At 40.2% G+C, this 15,850-nt stretch overlaps 48 non-coding genes across 48 annotated transcripts; all 48 read left to right on the top strand.

Moving 5' to 3' along the window:
• Positions 1-54: 54 nt before the first annotated feature.
• Positions 55-173, top strand: LOC136680712 (5S ribosomal RNA). The gene has a single exon (XR_010797318.1). It is a non-coding gene; the product is annotated as a 5S ribosomal RNA (ribosomal RNA).
• Positions 174-379: 206 nt separating this feature from the next.
• LOC136680711 (5S ribosomal RNA) lies at positions 380-498 on the top strand. The gene has a single exon (XR_010797317.1). It is a non-coding gene; the product is annotated as a 5S ribosomal RNA (ribosomal RNA).
• Positions 499-716: 218 nt separating this feature from the next.
• Positions 717-835, top strand: LOC136680709 (5S ribosomal RNA). Its single transcript, XR_010797315.1, has one exon. It is a non-coding gene; the product is annotated as a 5S ribosomal RNA (ribosomal RNA).
• Positions 836-1,041: 206 nt separating this feature from the next.
• On the top strand, positions 1,042-1,160 carry LOC136680708 (5S ribosomal RNA). The gene has a single exon (XR_010797314.1). It is a non-coding gene; the product is annotated as a 5S ribosomal RNA (ribosomal RNA).
• A 206-nt stretch (positions 1,161-1,366) lies between these two features.
• LOC136680707 (5S ribosomal RNA) lies at positions 1,367-1,485 on the top strand. Its single transcript, XR_010797313.1, has one exon. It is a non-coding gene; the product is annotated as a 5S ribosomal RNA (ribosomal RNA).
• A 206-nt stretch (positions 1,486-1,691) lies between these two features.
• Positions 1,692-1,810, top strand: LOC136680706 (5S ribosomal RNA). The gene has a single exon (XR_010797312.1). It is a non-coding gene; the product is annotated as a 5S ribosomal RNA (ribosomal RNA).
• A 221-nt stretch (positions 1,811-2,031) lies between these two features.
• Positions 2,032-2,150, top strand: LOC136680705 (5S ribosomal RNA). The gene has a single exon (XR_010797311.1). It is a non-coding gene; the product is annotated as a 5S ribosomal RNA (ribosomal RNA).
• A 206-nt stretch (positions 2,151-2,356) lies between these two features.
• On the top strand, positions 2,357-2,475 carry LOC136680704 (5S ribosomal RNA). The gene has a single exon (XR_010797310.1). It is a non-coding gene; the product is annotated as a 5S ribosomal RNA (ribosomal RNA).
• A 206-nt stretch (positions 2,476-2,681) lies between these two features.
• On the top strand, positions 2,682-2,800 carry LOC136680703 (5S ribosomal RNA). Its single transcript, XR_010797309.1, has one exon. It is a non-coding gene; the product is annotated as a 5S ribosomal RNA (ribosomal RNA).
• A 206-nt stretch (positions 2,801-3,006) lies between these two features.
• LOC136680702 (5S ribosomal RNA) lies at positions 3,007-3,125 on the top strand. Its single transcript, XR_010797308.1, has one exon. It is a non-coding gene; the product is annotated as a 5S ribosomal RNA (ribosomal RNA).
• A 206-nt stretch (positions 3,126-3,331) lies between these two features.
• Positions 3,332-3,450, top strand: LOC136680701 (5S ribosomal RNA). The gene has a single exon (XR_010797307.1). It is a non-coding gene; the product is annotated as a 5S ribosomal RNA (ribosomal RNA).
• A 206-nt stretch (positions 3,451-3,656) lies between these two features.
• On the top strand, positions 3,657-3,775 carry LOC136680700 (5S ribosomal RNA). Its single transcript, XR_010797306.1, has one exon. It is a non-coding gene; the product is annotated as a 5S ribosomal RNA (ribosomal RNA).
• A 220-nt stretch (positions 3,776-3,995) lies between these two features.
• Positions 3,996-4,114, top strand: LOC136680698 (5S ribosomal RNA). The gene has a single exon (XR_010797304.1). It is a non-coding gene; the product is annotated as a 5S ribosomal RNA (ribosomal RNA).
• A 207-nt stretch (positions 4,115-4,321) lies between these two features.
• On the top strand, positions 4,322-4,440 carry LOC136680527 (5S ribosomal RNA). Its single transcript, XR_010797138.1, has one exon. It is a non-coding gene; the product is annotated as a 5S ribosomal RNA (ribosomal RNA).
• A 221-nt stretch (positions 4,441-4,661) lies between these two features.
• Positions 4,662-4,780, top strand: LOC136680697 (5S ribosomal RNA). The gene has a single exon (XR_010797303.1). It is a non-coding gene; the product is annotated as a 5S ribosomal RNA (ribosomal RNA).
• A 206-nt stretch (positions 4,781-4,986) lies between these two features.
• LOC136680696 (5S ribosomal RNA) lies at positions 4,987-5,105 on the top strand. The gene has a single exon (XR_010797302.1). It is a non-coding gene; the product is annotated as a 5S ribosomal RNA (ribosomal RNA).
• A 222-nt stretch (positions 5,106-5,327) lies between these two features.
• On the top strand, positions 5,328-5,446 carry LOC136680695 (5S ribosomal RNA). Its single transcript, XR_010797301.1, has one exon. It is a non-coding gene; the product is annotated as a 5S ribosomal RNA (ribosomal RNA).
• A 207-nt stretch (positions 5,447-5,653) lies between these two features.
• Positions 5,654-5,772, top strand: LOC136680694 (5S ribosomal RNA). The gene has a single exon (XR_010797300.1). It is a non-coding gene; the product is annotated as a 5S ribosomal RNA (ribosomal RNA).
• Positions 5,773-5,993: 221 nt separating this feature from the next.
• Positions 5,994-6,112, top strand: LOC136680693 (5S ribosomal RNA). The gene has a single exon (XR_010797299.1). It is a non-coding gene; the product is annotated as a 5S ribosomal RNA (ribosomal RNA).
• A 206-nt stretch (positions 6,113-6,318) lies between these two features.
• LOC136680692 (5S ribosomal RNA) lies at positions 6,319-6,437 on the top strand. Its single transcript, XR_010797298.1, has one exon. It is a non-coding gene; the product is annotated as a 5S ribosomal RNA (ribosomal RNA).
• A 222-nt stretch (positions 6,438-6,659) lies between these two features.
• LOC136680691 (5S ribosomal RNA) lies at positions 6,660-6,778 on the top strand. Its single transcript, XR_010797297.1, has one exon. It is a non-coding gene; the product is annotated as a 5S ribosomal RNA (ribosomal RNA).
• A 207-nt stretch (positions 6,779-6,985) lies between these two features.
• On the top strand, positions 6,986-7,104 carry LOC136680516 (5S ribosomal RNA). Its single transcript, XR_010797127.1, has one exon. It is a non-coding gene; the product is annotated as a 5S ribosomal RNA (ribosomal RNA).
• A 221-nt stretch (positions 7,105-7,325) lies between these two features.
• Positions 7,326-7,444, top strand: LOC136680690 (5S ribosomal RNA). Its single transcript, XR_010797296.1, has one exon. It is a non-coding gene; the product is annotated as a 5S ribosomal RNA (ribosomal RNA).
• A 206-nt stretch (positions 7,445-7,650) lies between these two features.
• On the top strand, positions 7,651-7,769 carry LOC136680689 (5S ribosomal RNA). Its single transcript, XR_010797295.1, has one exon. It is a non-coding gene; the product is annotated as a 5S ribosomal RNA (ribosomal RNA).
• A 222-nt stretch (positions 7,770-7,991) lies between these two features.
• On the top strand, positions 7,992-8,110 carry LOC136680687 (5S ribosomal RNA). Its single transcript, XR_010797293.1, has one exon. It is a non-coding gene; the product is annotated as a 5S ribosomal RNA (ribosomal RNA).
• A 223-nt stretch (positions 8,111-8,333) lies between these two features.
• On the top strand, positions 8,334-8,452 carry LOC136680686 (5S ribosomal RNA). The gene has a single exon (XR_010797292.1). It is a non-coding gene; the product is annotated as a 5S ribosomal RNA (ribosomal RNA).
• A 220-nt stretch (positions 8,453-8,672) lies between these two features.
• LOC136680685 (5S ribosomal RNA) lies at positions 8,673-8,791 on the top strand. Its single transcript, XR_010797291.1, has one exon. It is a non-coding gene; the product is annotated as a 5S ribosomal RNA (ribosomal RNA).
• Positions 8,792-9,011: 220 nt separating this feature from the next.
• LOC136680684 (5S ribosomal RNA) lies at positions 9,012-9,130 on the top strand. The gene has a single exon (XR_010797290.1). It is a non-coding gene; the product is annotated as a 5S ribosomal RNA (ribosomal RNA).
• Positions 9,131-9,353: 223 nt separating this feature from the next.
• Positions 9,354-9,472, top strand: LOC136680683 (5S ribosomal RNA). Its single transcript, XR_010797289.1, has one exon. It is a non-coding gene; the product is annotated as a 5S ribosomal RNA (ribosomal RNA).
• A 220-nt stretch (positions 9,473-9,692) lies between these two features.
• LOC136680682 (5S ribosomal RNA) lies at positions 9,693-9,811 on the top strand. The gene has a single exon (XR_010797288.1). It is a non-coding gene; the product is annotated as a 5S ribosomal RNA (ribosomal RNA).
• Positions 9,812-10,018: 207 nt separating this feature from the next.
• On the top strand, positions 10,019-10,137 carry LOC136680505 (5S ribosomal RNA). The gene has a single exon (XR_010797116.1). It is a non-coding gene; the product is annotated as a 5S ribosomal RNA (ribosomal RNA).
• Positions 10,138-10,358: 221 nt separating this feature from the next.
• Positions 10,359-10,477, top strand: LOC136680681 (5S ribosomal RNA). Its single transcript, XR_010797287.1, has one exon. It is a non-coding gene; the product is annotated as a 5S ribosomal RNA (ribosomal RNA).
• Positions 10,478-10,683: 206 nt separating this feature from the next.
• LOC136680680 (5S ribosomal RNA) lies at positions 10,684-10,802 on the top strand. The gene has a single exon (XR_010797286.1). It is a non-coding gene; the product is annotated as a 5S ribosomal RNA (ribosomal RNA).
• A 222-nt stretch (positions 10,803-11,024) lies between these two features.
• Positions 11,025-11,143, top strand: LOC136680679 (5S ribosomal RNA). The gene has a single exon (XR_010797285.1). It is a non-coding gene; the product is annotated as a 5S ribosomal RNA (ribosomal RNA).
• A 220-nt stretch (positions 11,144-11,363) lies between these two features.
• LOC136680678 (5S ribosomal RNA) lies at positions 11,364-11,482 on the top strand. Its single transcript, XR_010797284.1, has one exon. It is a non-coding gene; the product is annotated as a 5S ribosomal RNA (ribosomal RNA).
• A 207-nt stretch (positions 11,483-11,689) lies between these two features.
• Positions 11,690-11,808, top strand: LOC136680494 (5S ribosomal RNA). Its single transcript, XR_010797105.1, has one exon. It is a non-coding gene; the product is annotated as a 5S ribosomal RNA (ribosomal RNA).
• A 221-nt stretch (positions 11,809-12,029) lies between these two features.
• On the top strand, positions 12,030-12,148 carry LOC136680676 (5S ribosomal RNA). The gene has a single exon (XR_010797282.1). It is a non-coding gene; the product is annotated as a 5S ribosomal RNA (ribosomal RNA).
• Positions 12,149-12,368: 220 nt separating this feature from the next.
• Positions 12,369-12,487, top strand: LOC136680675 (5S ribosomal RNA). The gene has a single exon (XR_010797281.1). It is a non-coding gene; the product is annotated as a 5S ribosomal RNA (ribosomal RNA).
• Positions 12,488-12,694: 207 nt separating this feature from the next.
• Positions 12,695-12,813, top strand: LOC136680483 (5S ribosomal RNA). Its single transcript, XR_010797094.1, has one exon. It is a non-coding gene; the product is annotated as a 5S ribosomal RNA (ribosomal RNA).
• A 221-nt stretch (positions 12,814-13,034) lies between these two features.
• Positions 13,035-13,153, top strand: LOC136680674 (5S ribosomal RNA). Its single transcript, XR_010797280.1, has one exon. It is a non-coding gene; the product is annotated as a 5S ribosomal RNA (ribosomal RNA).
• A 206-nt stretch (positions 13,154-13,359) lies between these two features.
• LOC136680673 (5S ribosomal RNA) lies at positions 13,360-13,478 on the top strand. The gene has a single exon (XR_010797279.1). It is a non-coding gene; the product is annotated as a 5S ribosomal RNA (ribosomal RNA).
• Positions 13,479-13,700: 222 nt separating this feature from the next.
• On the top strand, positions 13,701-13,819 carry LOC136680672 (5S ribosomal RNA). Its single transcript, XR_010797278.1, has one exon. It is a non-coding gene; the product is annotated as a 5S ribosomal RNA (ribosomal RNA).
• Positions 13,820-14,027: 208 nt separating this feature from the next.
• LOC136680671 (5S ribosomal RNA) lies at positions 14,028-14,146 on the top strand. Its single transcript, XR_010797277.1, has one exon. It is a non-coding gene; the product is annotated as a 5S ribosomal RNA (ribosomal RNA).
• A 223-nt stretch (positions 14,147-14,369) lies between these two features.
• On the top strand, positions 14,370-14,488 carry LOC136680670 (5S ribosomal RNA). The gene has a single exon (XR_010797276.1). It is a non-coding gene; the product is annotated as a 5S ribosomal RNA (ribosomal RNA).
• Positions 14,489-14,710: 222 nt separating this feature from the next.
• Positions 14,711-14,829, top strand: LOC136680669 (5S ribosomal RNA). The gene has a single exon (XR_010797275.1). It is a non-coding gene; the product is annotated as a 5S ribosomal RNA (ribosomal RNA).
• A 220-nt stretch (positions 14,830-15,049) lies between these two features.
• LOC136680668 (5S ribosomal RNA) lies at positions 15,050-15,168 on the top strand. Its single transcript, XR_010797274.1, has one exon. It is a non-coding gene; the product is annotated as a 5S ribosomal RNA (ribosomal RNA).
• A 220-nt stretch (positions 15,169-15,388) lies between these two features.
• Positions 15,389-15,507, top strand: LOC136680667 (5S ribosomal RNA). Its single transcript, XR_010797273.1, has one exon. It is a non-coding gene; the product is annotated as a 5S ribosomal RNA (ribosomal RNA).
• Positions 15,508-15,713: 206 nt separating this feature from the next.
• On the top strand, positions 15,714-15,832 carry LOC136680665 (5S ribosomal RNA). The gene has a single exon (XR_010797271.1). It is a non-coding gene; the product is annotated as a 5S ribosomal RNA (ribosomal RNA).
• Positions 15,833-15,850: the final 18 nt, after the last annotated feature.

Below are 15,850 nucleotides of genomic sequence, written 5' to 3'. Positions count from 1 at the left end.
AGTATTACTCTTAGAAGAGTATATAGAAATAGTCTTCTACAGCCAGCAGTGATCGCTTACGGCCATACCACTCCTTGAAAGCCCGATCCCGTCTGATCTCGGAAGCGAAGAAGAGTTGGGCCTAGTTAGTACTTGGATGGGAGACTGCCTGGGAATACTAGGTGCTGTAAGCTTTTTAGCTTAAGCTTCTATTATAAAGACAGTAACCACAGTCATTTAAACACAAGAGAAGAAGAAAACTACAAAAAAAAAAAACGAACTGGAAAGCCAATCATTTTCATTTGAGGTGTCAGGTGGTCTACCGTTTACAGGCAGATCTAAAACAAGTATTACTCTTAGAAGAGTATATAGAAATAGTCTTCTACAGCCAGCAGTGATCGCTTACGGCCATACCACTCCTTGAAAGCCCGATCCCGTCTGATCTCGGAAGCGAAGAAGAGTTGGGCCTAGTTAGTACTTGGATGGGAGACTGCCTGGGAATACTAGGTGCTGTAAGCTTTTTAGCTTAAGTTTCTATTATAAAGGCAGTAACCACAGTCATTTAAACACAAGAGAAGAAGAAAACTTAAAAAAAAACAACAAAAAAAAAAAACGAACTGGAAAGCCAATCATTTTCATTTGAGGTGTCAGGTGGTCTACCGTTTACAGGCAGATCTAAAACAAGTATTACTCTTAGAAGAGTATATAGAAATAGTCTTCTACAGCCAGCAGTGATCGCTTACGGCCATACCACTCCTTGAAAGCCCGATCCCGTCTGATCTCGGAAGCGAAGAAGAGTTGGGCCTAGTTAGTACTTGGATGGGAGACTGCCTGGGAATACTAGGTGCTGTAAGCTTTTTAGCTTAAGTTTCTATTATAAAGGCAGTAACCACAGTCATTTAAACACAAGAGAAGAAGAAAACTACAAAAAAAAAAAACGAACTGGAAAGCCAATCATTTTCATTTGAGGTGTCAGGTGGTCTACCGTTTACAGGCAGATCTAAAACAAGTATTACTCTTAGAAGAGTATATAGAAATAGTCTTCTACAGCCAGCAGTGATCGCTTACGGCCATACCACTCCTTGAAAGCCCGATCCCGTCTGATCTCGGAAGCGAAGAAGAGTTGGGCCTAGTTAGTACTTGGATGGGAGACTGCCTGGGAATACTAGGTGCTGTAAGCTTTTTAGCTTAAGTTTCTATTATAAAGGCAGTAACCACAGTCATTTAAACACAAGAGAAGAAGAAAACTACAAAAAAAAAAAACGAACTGGAAAGCCAATCATTTTCATTTGAGGTGTCAGGTGGTCTACCGTTTACAGGCAGATCTAAAACAAGTATTACTCTTAGAAGAGTATATAGAAATAGTCTTCTACAGCCAGCAGTGATCGCTTACGGCCATACCACTCCTTGAAAGCCCGATCCCGTCTGATCTCGGAAGCGAAGAAGAGTTGGGCCTAGTTAGTACTTGGATGGGAGACTGCCTGGGAATACTAGGTGCTGTAAGCTTTTTAGCTTAAGCTTCTATTATAAAGACAGTAACCACAGTCATTTAAACACAAGAGAAGAAGAAAACTACAAAAAAAAAAAACGAACTGGAAAGCCAATCATTTTCATTTGAGGTGTCAGGTGGTCTACCGTTTACAGGCAGATCTAAAACAAGTATTACTCTTAGAAGAGTATATAGAAATAGTCTTCTACAGCCAGCAGTGATCGCTTACGGCCATACCACTCCTTGAAAGCCCGATCCCGTCTGATCTCGGAAGCGAAGAAGAGTTGGGCCTAGTTAGTACTTGGATGGGAGACTGCCTGGGAATACTAGGTGCTGTAAGCTTTTTAGCTTAAGTTTCTATTATAAAGGCAGTAACCACAGTCATTTAAACACAAGAGAAGAAGAAAACTTAAAAAAAAACAACAACAAAAAAAAAAAACGAACTGGAAAGCCAATCATTTTCATTTGAGGTGTCAGGTGGTCTACCGTTTACAGGCAGATCTAAAACAAGTATTACTCTTAGAAGAGTATATAGAAATAGTCTTCTACAGCCAGCAGTGATCGCTTACGGCCATACCACTCCTTGAAAGCCCGATCCCGTCTGATCTCGGAAGCGAAGAAGAGTTGGGCCTAGTTAGTACTTGGATGGGAGACTGCCTGGGAATACTAGGTGCTGTAAGCTTTTTAGCTTAAGTTTCTATTATAAAGGCAGTAACCACAGTCATTTAAACACAAGAGAAGAAGAAAACTACAAAAAAAAAAAACGAACTGGAAAGCCAATCATTTTCATTTGAGGTGTCAGGTGGTCTACCGTTTACAGGCAGATCTAAAACAAGTATTACTCTTAGAAGAGTATATAGAAATAGTCTTCTACAGCCAGCAGTGATCGCTTACGGCCATACCACTCCTTGAAAGCCCGATCCCGTCTGATCTCGGAAGCGAAGAAGAGTTGGGCCTAGTTAGTACTTGGATGGGAGACTGCCTGGGAATACTAGGTGCTGTAAGCTTTTTAGCTTAAGCTTCTATTATAAAGACAGTAACCACAGTCATTTAAACACAAGAGAAGAATAAAACTACAAAAAAAAAAAACGAACTGGAAAGCCAATCATTTTCATTTGAGGTGTCAGGTGGTCTACCGTTTACAGGCAGATCTAAAACAAGTATTACTCTTAGAAGAGTATATAGAAATAGTCTTCTACAGCCAGCAGTGATCGCTTACGGCCATACCACTCCTTGAAAGCCCGATCCCGTCTGATCTCGGAAGCGAAGAAGAGTTGGGCCTAGTTAGTACTTGGATGGGAGACTGCCTGGGAATACTAGGTGCTGTAAGCTTTTTAGCTTAAGTTTCTATTATAAAGGCAGTAACCACAGTCATTTAAACACAAGAGAAGAAGAAAACTACAAAAAAAAAAAACGAACTGGAAAGCCAATCATTTTCATTTGAGGTGTCAGGTGGTCTACCGTTTACAGGCAGATCTAAAACAAGTATTACTCTTAGAAGAGTATATAGAAATAGTCTTCTACAGCCAGCAGTGATCGCTTACGGCCATACCACTCCTTGAAAGCCCGATCCCGTCTGATCTCGGAAGCGAAGAAGAGTTGGGCCTAGTTAGTACTTGGATGGGAGACTGCCTGGGAATACTAGGTGCTGTAAGCTTTTTAGCTTAAGTTTCTATTATAAAGGCAGTAACCACAGTCATTTAAACACAAGAGAAGAAGAAAACTACAAAAAAAAAAAACGAACTGGAAAGCCAATCATTTTCATTTGAGGTGTCAGGTGGTCTACCGTTTACAGGCAGATCTAAAACAAGTATTACTCTTAGAAGAGTATATAGAAATAGTCTTCTACAGCCAGCAGTGATCGCTTACGGCCATACCACTCCTTGAAAGCCCGATCCCGTCTGATCTCGGAAGCGAAGAAGAGTTGGGCCTAGTTAGTACTTGGATGGGAGACTGCCTGGGAATACTAGGTGCTGTAAGCTTTTTAGCTTAAGCTTCTATTATAAAGACAGTAACCACAGTCATTTAAACACAAGAGAAGAATAAAACTACAAAAAAAAAAAACGAACTGGAAAGCCAATCATTTTCATTTGAGGTGTCAGGTGGTCTACCGTTTACAGGCAGATCTAAAACAAGTATTACTCTTAGAAGAGTATATAGAAATAGTCTTCTACAGCCAGCAGTGATCGCTTACGGCCATACCACTCCTTGAAAGCCCGATCCCGTCTGATCTCGGAAGCGAAGAAGAGTTGGGCCTAGTTAGTACTTGGATGGGAGACTGCCTGGGAATACTAGGTGCTGTAAGCTTTTTAGCTTAAGTTTCTATTATAAAGGCAGTAACCACAGTCATTTAAACACAAGAGAAGAAGAAAACTTAAAAAAAACAACAACAAAAAAAAAAAACGAACTGGAAAGCCAATCATTTTCATTTGAGGTGTCAGGTGGTCTACCGTTTACAGGCAGATCTAAAACAAGTATTACTCTTAGAAGAGTATATAGAAATAGTCTTCTACAGCCAGCAGTGATCGCTTACGGCCATACCACTCCTTGAAAGCCCGATCCCGTCTGATCTCGGAAGCGAAGAAGAGTTGGGCCTAGTTAGTACTTGGATGGGAGACTGCCTGGGAATACTAGGTGCTGTAAGCTTTTTAGCTTAAGCTTCTATTATAAAGACAGTAACCACAGTCATTTAAACACAAGAGAAGAAGAAAACTACAAAAAAAAAAAAAAGAACTGGAAAGCCAATCATTTTCATTTGAGGTGTCAGGTGGTCTACCGTTTACAGGCAGATCTAAAACAAGTATTACTCTTAGAAGAGTATATAGAAATAGTCTTCTACAGCCAGCAGTGATCGCTTACGGCCATACCACTCCTTGAAAGCCCGATCCCGTCTGATCTCGGAAGCGAAGAAGAGTTGGGCCTAGTTAGTACTTGGATGGGAGACTTCCTGGGAATACTAGGTGCTGTAAGCTTTTTAGCTAAAGTTTCTATTATAAAGGCAGTAACCACAGTCATTTAAACACAAGAGAAGAAGAAAACTTAAAAAAAAAAACAACAAAAAAAAAAAAACGAACTGGAAAGCCAATCATTTTCATTTGAGGTGTCAGGTGGTCTACCGTTTACAGGCAGATCTAAAACAAGTATTACTCTTAGAAGAGTATATAGAAATAGTCTTCTACAGCCAGCAGTGATCGCTTACGGCCATACCACTCCTTGAAAGCCCGATCCCGTCTGATCTCGGAAGCGAAGAAGAGTTGGGCCTAGTTAGTACTTGGATGGGAGACTGCCTGGGAATACTAGGTGCTGTAAGCTTTTTAGCTTAAGCTTCTATTATAAAGACAGTAACCACAGTCATTTAAACACAAGAGAAGAAGAAAACTACAAAAAAAAAAAACGAACTGGAAAGCCAATCATTTTCATTTGAGGTGTCAGGTGGTCTACCGTTTACAGGCAGATCTAAAACAAGTATTACTCTTAGAAGAGTATATAGAAATAGTCTTCTACAGCCAGCAGTGATCGCTTACGGCCATACCACTCCTTGAAAGCCCGATCCCGTCTGATCTCGGAAGCGAAGAAGAGTTGGGCCTAGTTAGTACTTGGATGGGAGACTGCCTGGGAATACTAGGTGCTGTAAGCTTTTTAGCTTAAGTTTCTATTATAAAGGCAGTAACCACAGTCATTTAAACACAAGAGAAGAAGAAAACTTAAAAAAAAACAACAACAAAAAAAAAAAAACGAACTGGAAAGCCAATCATTTTCATTTGAGGTGTCAGGTGGTCTACCGTTTACAGGCAGATCTAAAACAAGTATTACTCTTAGAAGAGTATATAGAAATAGTCTTCTACAGCCAGCAGTGATCGCTTACGGCCATACCACTCCTTGAAAGCCCGATCCCGTCTGATCTCGGAAGCGAAGAAGAGTTGGGCCTAGTTAGTACTTGGATGGGAGACTGCCTGGGAATACTAGGTGCTGTAAGCTTTTTAGCTTAAGCTTCTATTATAAAGACAGTAACCACAGTCATTTAAACACAAGAGAAGAAGAAAACTACAAAAAAAAAAAAAAGAACTGGAAAGCCAATCATTTTCATTTGAGGTGTCAGGTGGTCTACCGTTTACAGGCAGATCTAAAACAAGTATTACTCTTAGAAGAGTATATAGAAATAGTCTTCTACAGCCAGCAGTGATCGCTTACGGCCATACCACTCCTTGAAAGCCCGATCCCGTCTGATCTCGGAAGCGAAGAAGAGTTGGGCCTAGTTAGTACTTGGATGGGAGACTGCCTGGGAATACTAGGTGCTGTAAGCTTTTTAGCTTAAGCTTCTATTATAAAGGCAGTAACCACAGTCATTTAAACACAAGAGAAGAAGAAAACTTAAAAAAAAAACAACAAAAAAAAAAAAAACGAACTGGAAAGCCAATCATTTTCATTTGAGGTGTCAGGTGGTCTACCGTTTACAGGCAGATCTAAAACAAGTATTACTCTTAGAAGAGTATATAGAAATAGTCTTCTACAGCCAGCAGTGATCGCTTACGGCCATACCACTCCTTGAAAGCCCGATCCCGTCTGATCTCGGAAGCGAAGAAGAGTTGGGCCTAGTTAGTACTTGGATGGGAGACTGCCTGGGAATACTAGGTGCTGTAAGCTTTTTAGCTTAAGCTTCTATTATAAAGGCAGTAACCACAGTCATTTAAACACAAGAGAAGAAGAAAACTACAAAAAAAAAAAACGAACTGGAAAGCCAATCATTTTCATTTGAGGTGTCAGGTGGTCTACCGTTTACAGGCAGATCTAAAACAAGTATTACTCTTAGAAGAGTATATAGAAATAGTCTTCTACAGCCAGCAGTGATCGCTTACGGCCATACCACTCCTTGAAAGCCCGATCCCGTCTGATCTCGGAAGCGAAGAAGAGTTGGGCCTAGTTAGTACTTGGATGGGAGACTGCCTGGGAATACTAGGTGCTGTAAGCTTTTTAGCTTAAGTTTCTATTATAAAGGCAGTAACCACAGTCATTTAAACACAAGAGAAGAAGAAAACTTAAAAAAAAAAAACAACAAAAAAAAAAAAACGAACTGGAAAGCCAATCATTTTCATTTGAGGTGTCAGGTGGTCTACCGTTTACAGGCAGATCTAAAACAAGTATTACTCTTAGAAGAGTATATAGAAATAGTCTTCTACAGCCAGCAGTGATCGCTTACGGCCATACCACTCCTTGAAAGCCCGATCCCGTCTGATCTCGGAAGCGAAGAAGAGTTGGGCCTAGTTAGTACTTGGATGGGAGACTGCCTGGGAATACTAGGTGCTGTAAGCTTTTTAGCTTAAGCTTCTATTATAAAGACAGTAACCACAGTCATTTAAACACAAGAGAAGAAGAAAACTACAAAAAAAAAAAAAAGAACTGGAAAGCCAATCATTTTCATTTGAGGTGTCAGGTGGTCTACCGTTTACAGGCAGATCTAAAACAAGTATTACTCTTAGAAGAGTATATAGAAATAGTCTTCTACAGCCAGCAGTGATCGCTTACGGCCATACCACTCCTTGAAAGCCCGATCCCGTCTGATCTCGGAAGCGAAGAAGAGTTGGGCCTAGTTAGTACTTGGATGGGAGACTTCCTGGGAATACTAGGTGCTGTAAGCTTTTTAGCTAAAGTTTCTATTATAAAGGCAGTAACCACAGTCATTTAAACACAAGAGAAGAAGAAAACTTAAAAAAAAAAACAACAAAAAAAAAAAAACGAACTGGAAAGCCAATCATTTTCATTTGAGGTGTCAGGTGGTCTACCGTTTACAGGCAGATCTAAAACAAGTATTACTCTTAGAAGAGTATATAGAAATAGTCTTCTACAGCCAGCAGTGATCGCTTACGGCCATACCACTCCTTGAAAGCCCGATCCCGTCTGATCTCGGAAGCGAAGAAGAGTTGGGCCTAGTTAGTACTTGGATGGGAGACTGCCTGGGAATACTAGGTGCTGTAAGCTTTTTAGCTTAAGCTTCTATTATAAAGACAGTAACCACAGTCATTTAAACACAAGAGAAGAAGAAAACTACAAAAAAAAAAAACGAACTGGAAAGCCAATCATTTTCATTTGAGGTGTCAGGTGGTCTACCGTTTACAGGCAGATCTAAAACAAGTATTACTCTTAGAAGAGTATATAGAAATAGTCTTCTACAGCCAGCAGTGATCGCTTACGGCCATACCACTCCTTGAAAGCCCGATCCCGTCTGATCTCGGAAGCGAAGAAGAGTTGGGCCTAGTTAGTACTTGGATGGGAGACTGCCTGGGAATACTAGGTGCTGTAAGCTTTTTAGCTTAAGTTTCTATTATAAAGGCAGTAACCACAGTCATTTAAACACAAGAGAAGAAGAAAACTTAAAAAAAAACAACAACAAAAAAAAAAAAACGAACTGGAAAGCCAATCATTTTCATTTGAGGTGTCAGGTGGTCTACCGTTTACAGGCAGATCTAAAACAAGTATTACTCTTAGAAGAGTATATAGAAATAGTCTTCTACAGCCAGCAGTGATCGCTTACGGCCATACCACTCCTTGAAAGCCCGATCCCGTCTGATCTCGGAAGCGAAGAAGAGTTGGGCCTAGTTAGTACTTGGATGGGAGACTGCCTGGGAATACTAGGTGCTGTAAGCTTTTTAGCTTAAGTTTCTATTATAAAGGCAGTAACCACAGTCATTTAAACGCAAGAGAAGAAGAAAACTTTAAAAAAAAAAAACAACAACAAAAAAAAAACGAACTGGAAAGCCAATCATTTTCATTTGAGGTGTCAGGTGGTCTACCGTTTACAGGCAGATCTAAAACAAGTATTACTCTTAGAAGAGTATATAGAAATAGTCTTCTACAGCCAGCAGTGATCGCTTACGGCCATACCACTCCTTGAAAGCCCGATCCCGTCTGATCTCGGAAGCGAAGAAGAGTTGGGCCTAGTTAGTACTTGGATGGGAGACTGCCTGGGAATACTAGGTGCTGTAAGCTTTTTAGCTTAAGCTTCTATTATAAAGGCAGTAACCACAGTCATTTAAACACAAGAGAAGAAGAAAACTTAAAAAAAAAAACAACAACAAAAAAAAACGAACTGGAAAGCCAATCATTTTCATTTGAGGTGTCAGGTGGTCTACCGTTTACAGGCAGATCTAAAACAAGTATTACTCTTAGAAGAGTATATAGAAATAGTCTTCTACAGCCAGCAGTGATCGCTTACGGCCATACCACTCCTTGAAAGCCCGATCCCGTCTGATCTCGGAAGCGAAGAAGAGTTGGGCCTAGTTAGTACTTGGATGGGAGACTGCCTGGGAATACTAGGTGCTGTAAGCTTTTTAGCTTAAGCTTCTATTATAAAGGCAGTAACCACAGTCATTTAAACACAAGAGAAGAAGAAAACTTAAAAAAAAAAACAACAAAAAAAAAAAACGAACTGGAAAGCCAATCATTTTCATTTGAGGTGTCAGGTGGTCTACCGTTTACAGGCAGATCTAAAACAAGTATTACTCTTAGAAGAGTATATAGAAATAGTCTTCTACAGCCAGCAGTGATCGCTTACGGCCATACCACTCCTTGAAAGCCCGATCCCGTCTGATCTCGGAAGCGAAGAAGAGTTGGGCCTAGTTAGTACTTGGATGGGAGACTGCCTGGGAATACTAGGTGCTGTAAGCTTTTTAGCTTAAGTTTCTATTATAAAGGCAGTAACCACAGTCATTTAAACGCAAGAGAAGAAGAAAACTTTAAAAAAAAAAAACAACAACAAAAAAAAAACGAACTGGAAAGCCAATCATTTTCATTTGAGGTGTCAGGTGGTCTACCGTTTACAGGCAGATCTAAAACAAGTATTACTCTTAGAAGAGTATATAGAAATAGTCTTCTACAGCCAGCAGTGATCGCTTACGGCCATACCACTCCTTGAAAGCCCGATCCCGTCTGATCTCGGAAGCGAAGAAGAGTTGGGCCTAGTTAGTACTTGGATGGGAGACTGCCTGGGAATACTAGGTGCTGTAAGCTTTTTAGCTTAAGCTTCTATTATAAAGGCAGTAACCACAGTCATTTAAACACAAGAGAAGAAGAAAACTTAAAAAAAAAAACAACAACAAAAAAAAACGAACTGGAAAGCCAATCATTTTCATTTGAGGTGTCAGGTGGTCTACCGTTTACAGGCAGATCTAAAACAAGTATTACTCTTAGAAGAGTATATAGAAATAGTCTTCTACAGCCAGCAGTGATCGCTTACGGCCATACCACTCCTTGAAAGCCCGATCCCGTCTGATCTCGGAAGCGAAGAAGAGTTGGGCCTAGTTAGTACTTGGATGGGAGACTGCCTGGGAATACTAGGTGCTGTAAGCTTTTTAGCTTAAGCTTCTATTATAAAGACAGTAACCACAGTCATTTAAACACAAGAGAAGAAGAAAACTACAAAAAAAAAAAAAAGAACTGGAAAGCCAATCATTTTCATTTGAGGTGTCAGGTGGTCTACCGTTTACAGGCAGATCTAAAACAAGTATTACTCTTAGAAGAGTATATAGAAATAGTCTTCTACAGCCAGCAGTGATCGCTTACGGCCATACCACTCCTTGAAAGCCCGATCCCGTCTGATCTCGGAAGCGAAGAAGAGTTGGGCCTAGTTAGTACTTGGATGGGAGACTTCCTGGGAATACTAGGTGCTGTAAGCTTTTTAGCTAAAGTTTCTATTATAAAGGCAGTAACCACAGTCATTTAAACACAAGAGAAGAAGAAAACTTAAAAAAAAAAACAACAAAAAAAAAAAAACGAACTGGAAAGCCAATCATTTTCATTTGAGGTGTCAGGTGGTCTACCGTTTACAGGCAGATCTAAAACAAGTATTACTCTTAGAAGAGTATATAGAAATAGTCTTCTACAGCCAGCAGTGATCGCTTACGGCCATACCACTCCTTGAAAGCCCGATCCCGTCTGATCTCGGAAGCGAAGAAGAGTTGGGCCTAGTTAGTACTTGGATGGGAGACTGCCTGGGAATACTAGGTGCTGTAAGCTTTTTAGCTTAAGCTTCTATTATAAAGACAGTAACCACAGTCATTTAAACACAAGAGAAGAAGAAAACTACAAAAAAAAAAAACGAACTGGAAAGCCAATCATTTTCATTTGAGGTGTCAGGTGGTCTACCGTTTACAGGCAGATCTAAAACAAGTATTACTCTTAGAAGAGTATATAGAAATAGTCTTCTACAGCCAGCAGTGATCGCTTACGGCCATACCACTCCTTGAAAGCCCGATCCCGTCTGATCTCGGAAGCGAAGAAGAGTTGGGCCTAGTTAGTACTTGGATGGGAGACTGCCTGGGAATACTAGGTGCTGTAAGCTTTTTAGCTTAAGTTTCTATTATAAAGGCAGTAACCACAGTCATTTAAACACAAGAGAAGAAGAAAACTTAAAAAAAAACAACAACAAAAAAAAAAAAACGAACTGGAAAGCCAATCATTTTCATTTGAGGTGTCAGGTGGTCTACCGTTTACAGGCAGATCTAAAACAAGTATTACTCTTAGAAGAGTATATAGAAATAGTCTTCTACAGCCAGCAGTGATCGCTTACGGCCATACCACTCCTTGAAAGCCCGATCCCGTCTGATCTCGGAAGCGAAGAAGAGTTGGGCCTAGTTAGTACTTGGATGGGAGACTGCCTGGGAATACTAGGTGCTGTAAGCTTTTTAGCTTAAGCTTCTATTATAAAGGCAGTAACCACAGTCATTTAAACACAAGAGAAGAAGAAAACTTAAAAAAAAAAACAACAAAAAAAAAAAACGAACTGGAAAGCCAATCATTTTCATTTGAGGTGTCAGGTGGTCTACCGTTTACAGGCAGATCTAAAACAAGTATTACTCTTAGAAGAGTATATAGAAATAGTCTTCTACAGCCAGCAGTGATCGCTTACGGCCATACCACTCCTTGAAAGCCCGATCCCGTCTGATCTCGGAAGCGAAGAAGAGTTGGGCCTAGTTAGTACTTGGATGGGAGACTGCCTGGGAATACTAGGTGCTGTAAGCTTTTTAGCTTAAGCTTCTATTATAAAGACAGTAACCACAGTCATTTAAACACAAGAGAAGAAGAAAACTACAAAAAAAAAAAAAAGAACTGGAAAGCCAATCATTTTCATTTGAGGTGTCAGGTGGTCTACCGTTTACAGGCAGATCTAAAACAAGTATTACTCTTAGAAGAGTATATAGAAATAGTCTTCTACAGCCAGCAGTGATCGCTTACGGCCATACCACTCCTTGAAAGCCCGATCCCGTCTGATCTCGGAAGCGAAGAAGAGTTGGGCCTAGTTAGTACTTGGATGGGAGACTTCCTGGGAATACTAGGTGCTGTAAGCTTTTTAGCTAAAGTTTCTATTATAAAGGCAGTAACCACAGTCATTTAAACACAAGAGAAGAAGAAAACTTAAAAAAAAAAACAACAAAAAAAAAAAAACGAACTGGAAAGCCAATCATTTTCATTTGAGGTGTCAGGTGGTCTACCGTTTACAGGCAGATCTAAAACAAGTATTACTCTTAGAAGAGTATATAGAAATAGTCTTCTACAGCCAGCAGTGATCGCTTACGGCCATACCACTCCTTGAAAGCCCGATCCCGTCTGATCTCGGAAGCGAAGAAGAGTTGGGCCTAGTTAGTACTTGGATGGGAGACTGCCTGGGAATACTAGGTGCTGTAAGCTTTTTAGCTTAAGCTTCTATTATAAAGGCAGTAACCACAGTCATTTAAACACAAGAGAAGAAGAAAACTTAAAAAAAAAAACAACAAAAAAAAAAAACGAACTGGAAAGCCAATCATTTTCATTTGAGGTGTCAGGTGGTCTACCGTTTACAGGCAGATCTAAAACAAGTATTACTCTTAGAAGAGTATATAGAAATAGTCTTCTACAGCCAGCAGTGATCGCTTACGGCCATACCACTCCTTGAAAGCCCGATCCCGTCTGATCTCGGAAGCGAAGAAGAGTTGGGCCTAGTTAGTACTTGGATGGGAGACTGCCTGGGAATACTAGGTGCTGTAAGCTTTTTAGCTTAAGCTTCTATTATAAAGACAGTAACCACAGTCATTTAAACACAAGAGAAGAAGAAAACTACAAAAAAAAAAAAAAGAACTGGAAAGCCAATCATTTTCATTTGAGGTGTCAGGTGGTCTACCGTTTACAGGCAGATCTAAAACAAGTATTACTCTTAGAAGAGTATATAGAAATAGTCTTCTACAGCCAGCAGTGATCGCTTACGGCCATACCACTCCTTGAAAGCCCGATCCCGTCTGATCTCGGAAGCGAAGAAGAGTTGGGCCTAGTTAGTACTTGGATGGGAGACTTCCTGGGAATACTAGGTGCTGTAAGCTTTTTAGCTAAAGTTTCTATTATAAAGGCAGTAACCACAGTCATTTAAACACAAGAGAAGAAGAAAACTTAAAAAAAAAAACAACAAAAAAAAAAAAACGAACTGGAAAGCCAATCATTTTCATTTGAGGTGTCAGGTGGTCTACCGTTTACAGGCAGATCTAAAACAAGTATTACTCTTAGAAGAGTATATAGAAATAGTCTTCTACAGCCAGCAGTGATCGCTTACGGCCATACCACTCCTTGAAAGCCCGATCCCGTCTGATCTCGGAAGCGAAGAAGAGTTGGGCCTAGTTAGTACTTGGATGGGAGACTGCCTGGGAATACTAGGTGCTGTAAGCTTTTTAGCTTAAGCTTCTATTATAAAGACAGTAACCACAGTCATTTAAACACAAGAGAAGAAGAAAACTACAAAAAAAAAAAACGAACTGGAAAGCCAATCATTTTCATTTGAGGTGTCAGGTGGTCTACCGTTTACAGGCAGATCTAAAACAAGTATTACTCTTAGAAGAGTATATAGAAATAGTCTTCTACAGCCAGCAGTGATCGCTTACGGCCATACCACTCCTTGAAAGCCCGATCCCGTCTGATCTCGGAAGCGAAGAAGAGTTGGGCCTAGTTAGTACTTGGATGGGAGACTGCCTGGGAATACTAGGTGCTGTAAGCTTTTTAGCTTAAGTTTCTATTATAAAGGCAGTAACCACAGTCATTTAAACACAAGAGAAGAAGAAAACTTAAAAAAAAACAACAACAAAAAAAAAAAAACGAACTGGAAAGCCAATCATTTTCATTTGAGGTGTCAGGTGGTCTACCGTTTACAGGCAGATCTAAAACAAGTATTACTCTTAGAAGAGTATATAGAAATAGTCTTCTACAGCCAGCAGTGATCGCTTACGGCCATACCACTCCTTGAAAGCCCGATCCCGTCTGATCTCGGAAGCGAAGAAGAGTTGGGCCTAGTTAGTACTTGGATGGGAGACTGCCTGGGAATACTAGGTGCTGTAAGCTTTTTAGCTTAAGCTTCTATTATAAAGACAGTAACCACAGTCATTTAAACACAAGAGAAGAAGAAAACTACAAAAAAAAAAAAAACGAACTGGAAAGCCAATCATTTTCATTTGAGGTGTCAGGTGGTCTACCGTTTACAGGCAGATCTAAAACAAGTATTACTCTTAGAAGAGTATATAGAAATAGTCTTCTACAGCCAGCAGTGATCGCTTACGGCCATACCACTCCTTGAAAGCCCGATCCCGTCTGATCTCGGAAGCGAAGAAGAGTTGGGCCTAGTTAGTACTTGGATGGGAGACTGCCTGGGAATACTAGGTGCTGTAAGCTTTTTAGCTAAAGTTTCTATTATAAAGGCAGTAACCACAGTCATTTAAACACAAGAGAAGAAGAAAACTTAAAAAAAAAAAACAACAAAAAAAAAAAAAACGAACTGGAAAGCCAATCATTTTCATTTGAGGTGTCAGGTGGTCTACCGTTTACAGGCAGATCTAAAACAAGTATTACTCTTAGAAGAGTATATAGAAATAGTCTTCTACAGCCAGCAGTGATCGCTTACGGCCATACCACTCCTTGAAAGCCCGATCCCGTCTGATCTCGGAAGCGAAGAAGAGTTGGGCCTAGTTAGTACTTGGATGGGAGACTGCCTGGGAATACTAGGTGCTGTAAGCTTTTTAGCTTAAGTTTCTATTATAAAGGCAGTAACCACAGTCATTTAAACACAAGAGAAGAAGAAAACTTAAAAAAAAAAAACAACAAAAAAAAAAAAACGAACTGGAAAGCCAATCATTTTCATTTGAGGTGTCAGGTGGTCTACCGTTTACAGGCAGATCTAAAACAAGTATTACTCTTAGAAGAGTATATAGAAATAGTCTTCTACAGCCAGCAGTGATCGCTTACGGCCATACCACTCCTTGAAAGCCCGATCCCGTCTGATCTCGGAAGCGAAGAAGAGTTGGGCCTAGTTAGTACTTGGATGGGAGACTGCCTGGGAATACTAGGTGCTGTAAGCTTTTTAGCTTAAGCTTCTATTATAAAGGCAGTAACCACAGTCATTTAAACACAAGAGAAGAAGAAAACTTAAAAAAAAAAACAACAAAAAAAAAAAACGAACTGGAAAGCCAATCATTTTCATTTGAGGTGTCAGGTGGTCTACCGTTTACAGGCAGATCTAAAACAAGTATTACTCTTAGAAGAGTATATAGAAATAGTCTTCTACAGCCAGCAGTGATCGCTTACGGCCATACCACTCCTTGAAAGCCCGATCCCGTCTGATCTCGGAAGCGAAGAAGAGTTGGGCCTAGTTAGTACTTGGATGGGAGACTGCCTGGGAATACTAGGTGCTGTAAGCTTTTTAGCTTAAGCTTCTATTATAAAGGCAGTAACCACAGTCATTTAAACACAAGAGAAGAAGAAAACTTAAAAAAAAAAACAACAAAAAAAAAAAACGAACTGGAAAGCCAATCATTTTCATTTGAGGTGTCAGGTGGTCTACCGTTTACAGGCAGATCTAAAACAAGTATTACTCTTAGAAGAGTATATAGAAATAGTCTTCTACAGCCAGCAGTGATCGCTTACGGCCATACCACTCCTTGAAAGCCCGATCCCGTCTGATCTCGGAAGCGAAGAAGAGTTGGGCCTAGTTAGTACTTGGATGGGAGACTGCCTGGGAATACTAGGTGCTGTAAGCTTTTTAGCTTAAGCTTCTATTATAAAGACAGTAACCACAGTCATTTAAACACAAGAGAAGAAGAAAACTACAAAAAAAAAAAACGAACTGGAAAGCCAATCATTTTCATTTGAGGTGTCAGGTGGTCTACCGTTTACAGGCAGATCTAAAACAAGTATTACTCTTAGAAGAGTATATAGAAATAGTCTTCTACAGCCAGCAGTGATCGCTTACGGCCATACCACTCCTTGAAAGCCCGATCCCGTCTGATCTCGGAAGCGAAGAAGAGTTGGGCCTAGTTAGTACTTGGATGGGAGACTGCCTGGGAATACTAGGTGCTGTAAGCTTTTTAGCTTAAGTTTCTA

This window comes from Hoplias malabaricus, unplaced genomic scaffold, assembly GCF_029633855.1.
Source record: "Hoplias malabaricus isolate fHopMal1 unplaced genomic scaffold, fHopMal1.hap1 scaffold_67, whole genome shotgun sequence".
In the NCBI taxonomy this organism is placed as follows: Eukaryota; Metazoa; Chordata; class Actinopteri; order Characiformes; family Erythrinidae; genus Hoplias; species Hoplias malabaricus.
The sequence above is the reverse complement of the archived record's forward strand: the minus strand, read 5'-3'. Positions and strand labels throughout refer to the sequence as shown.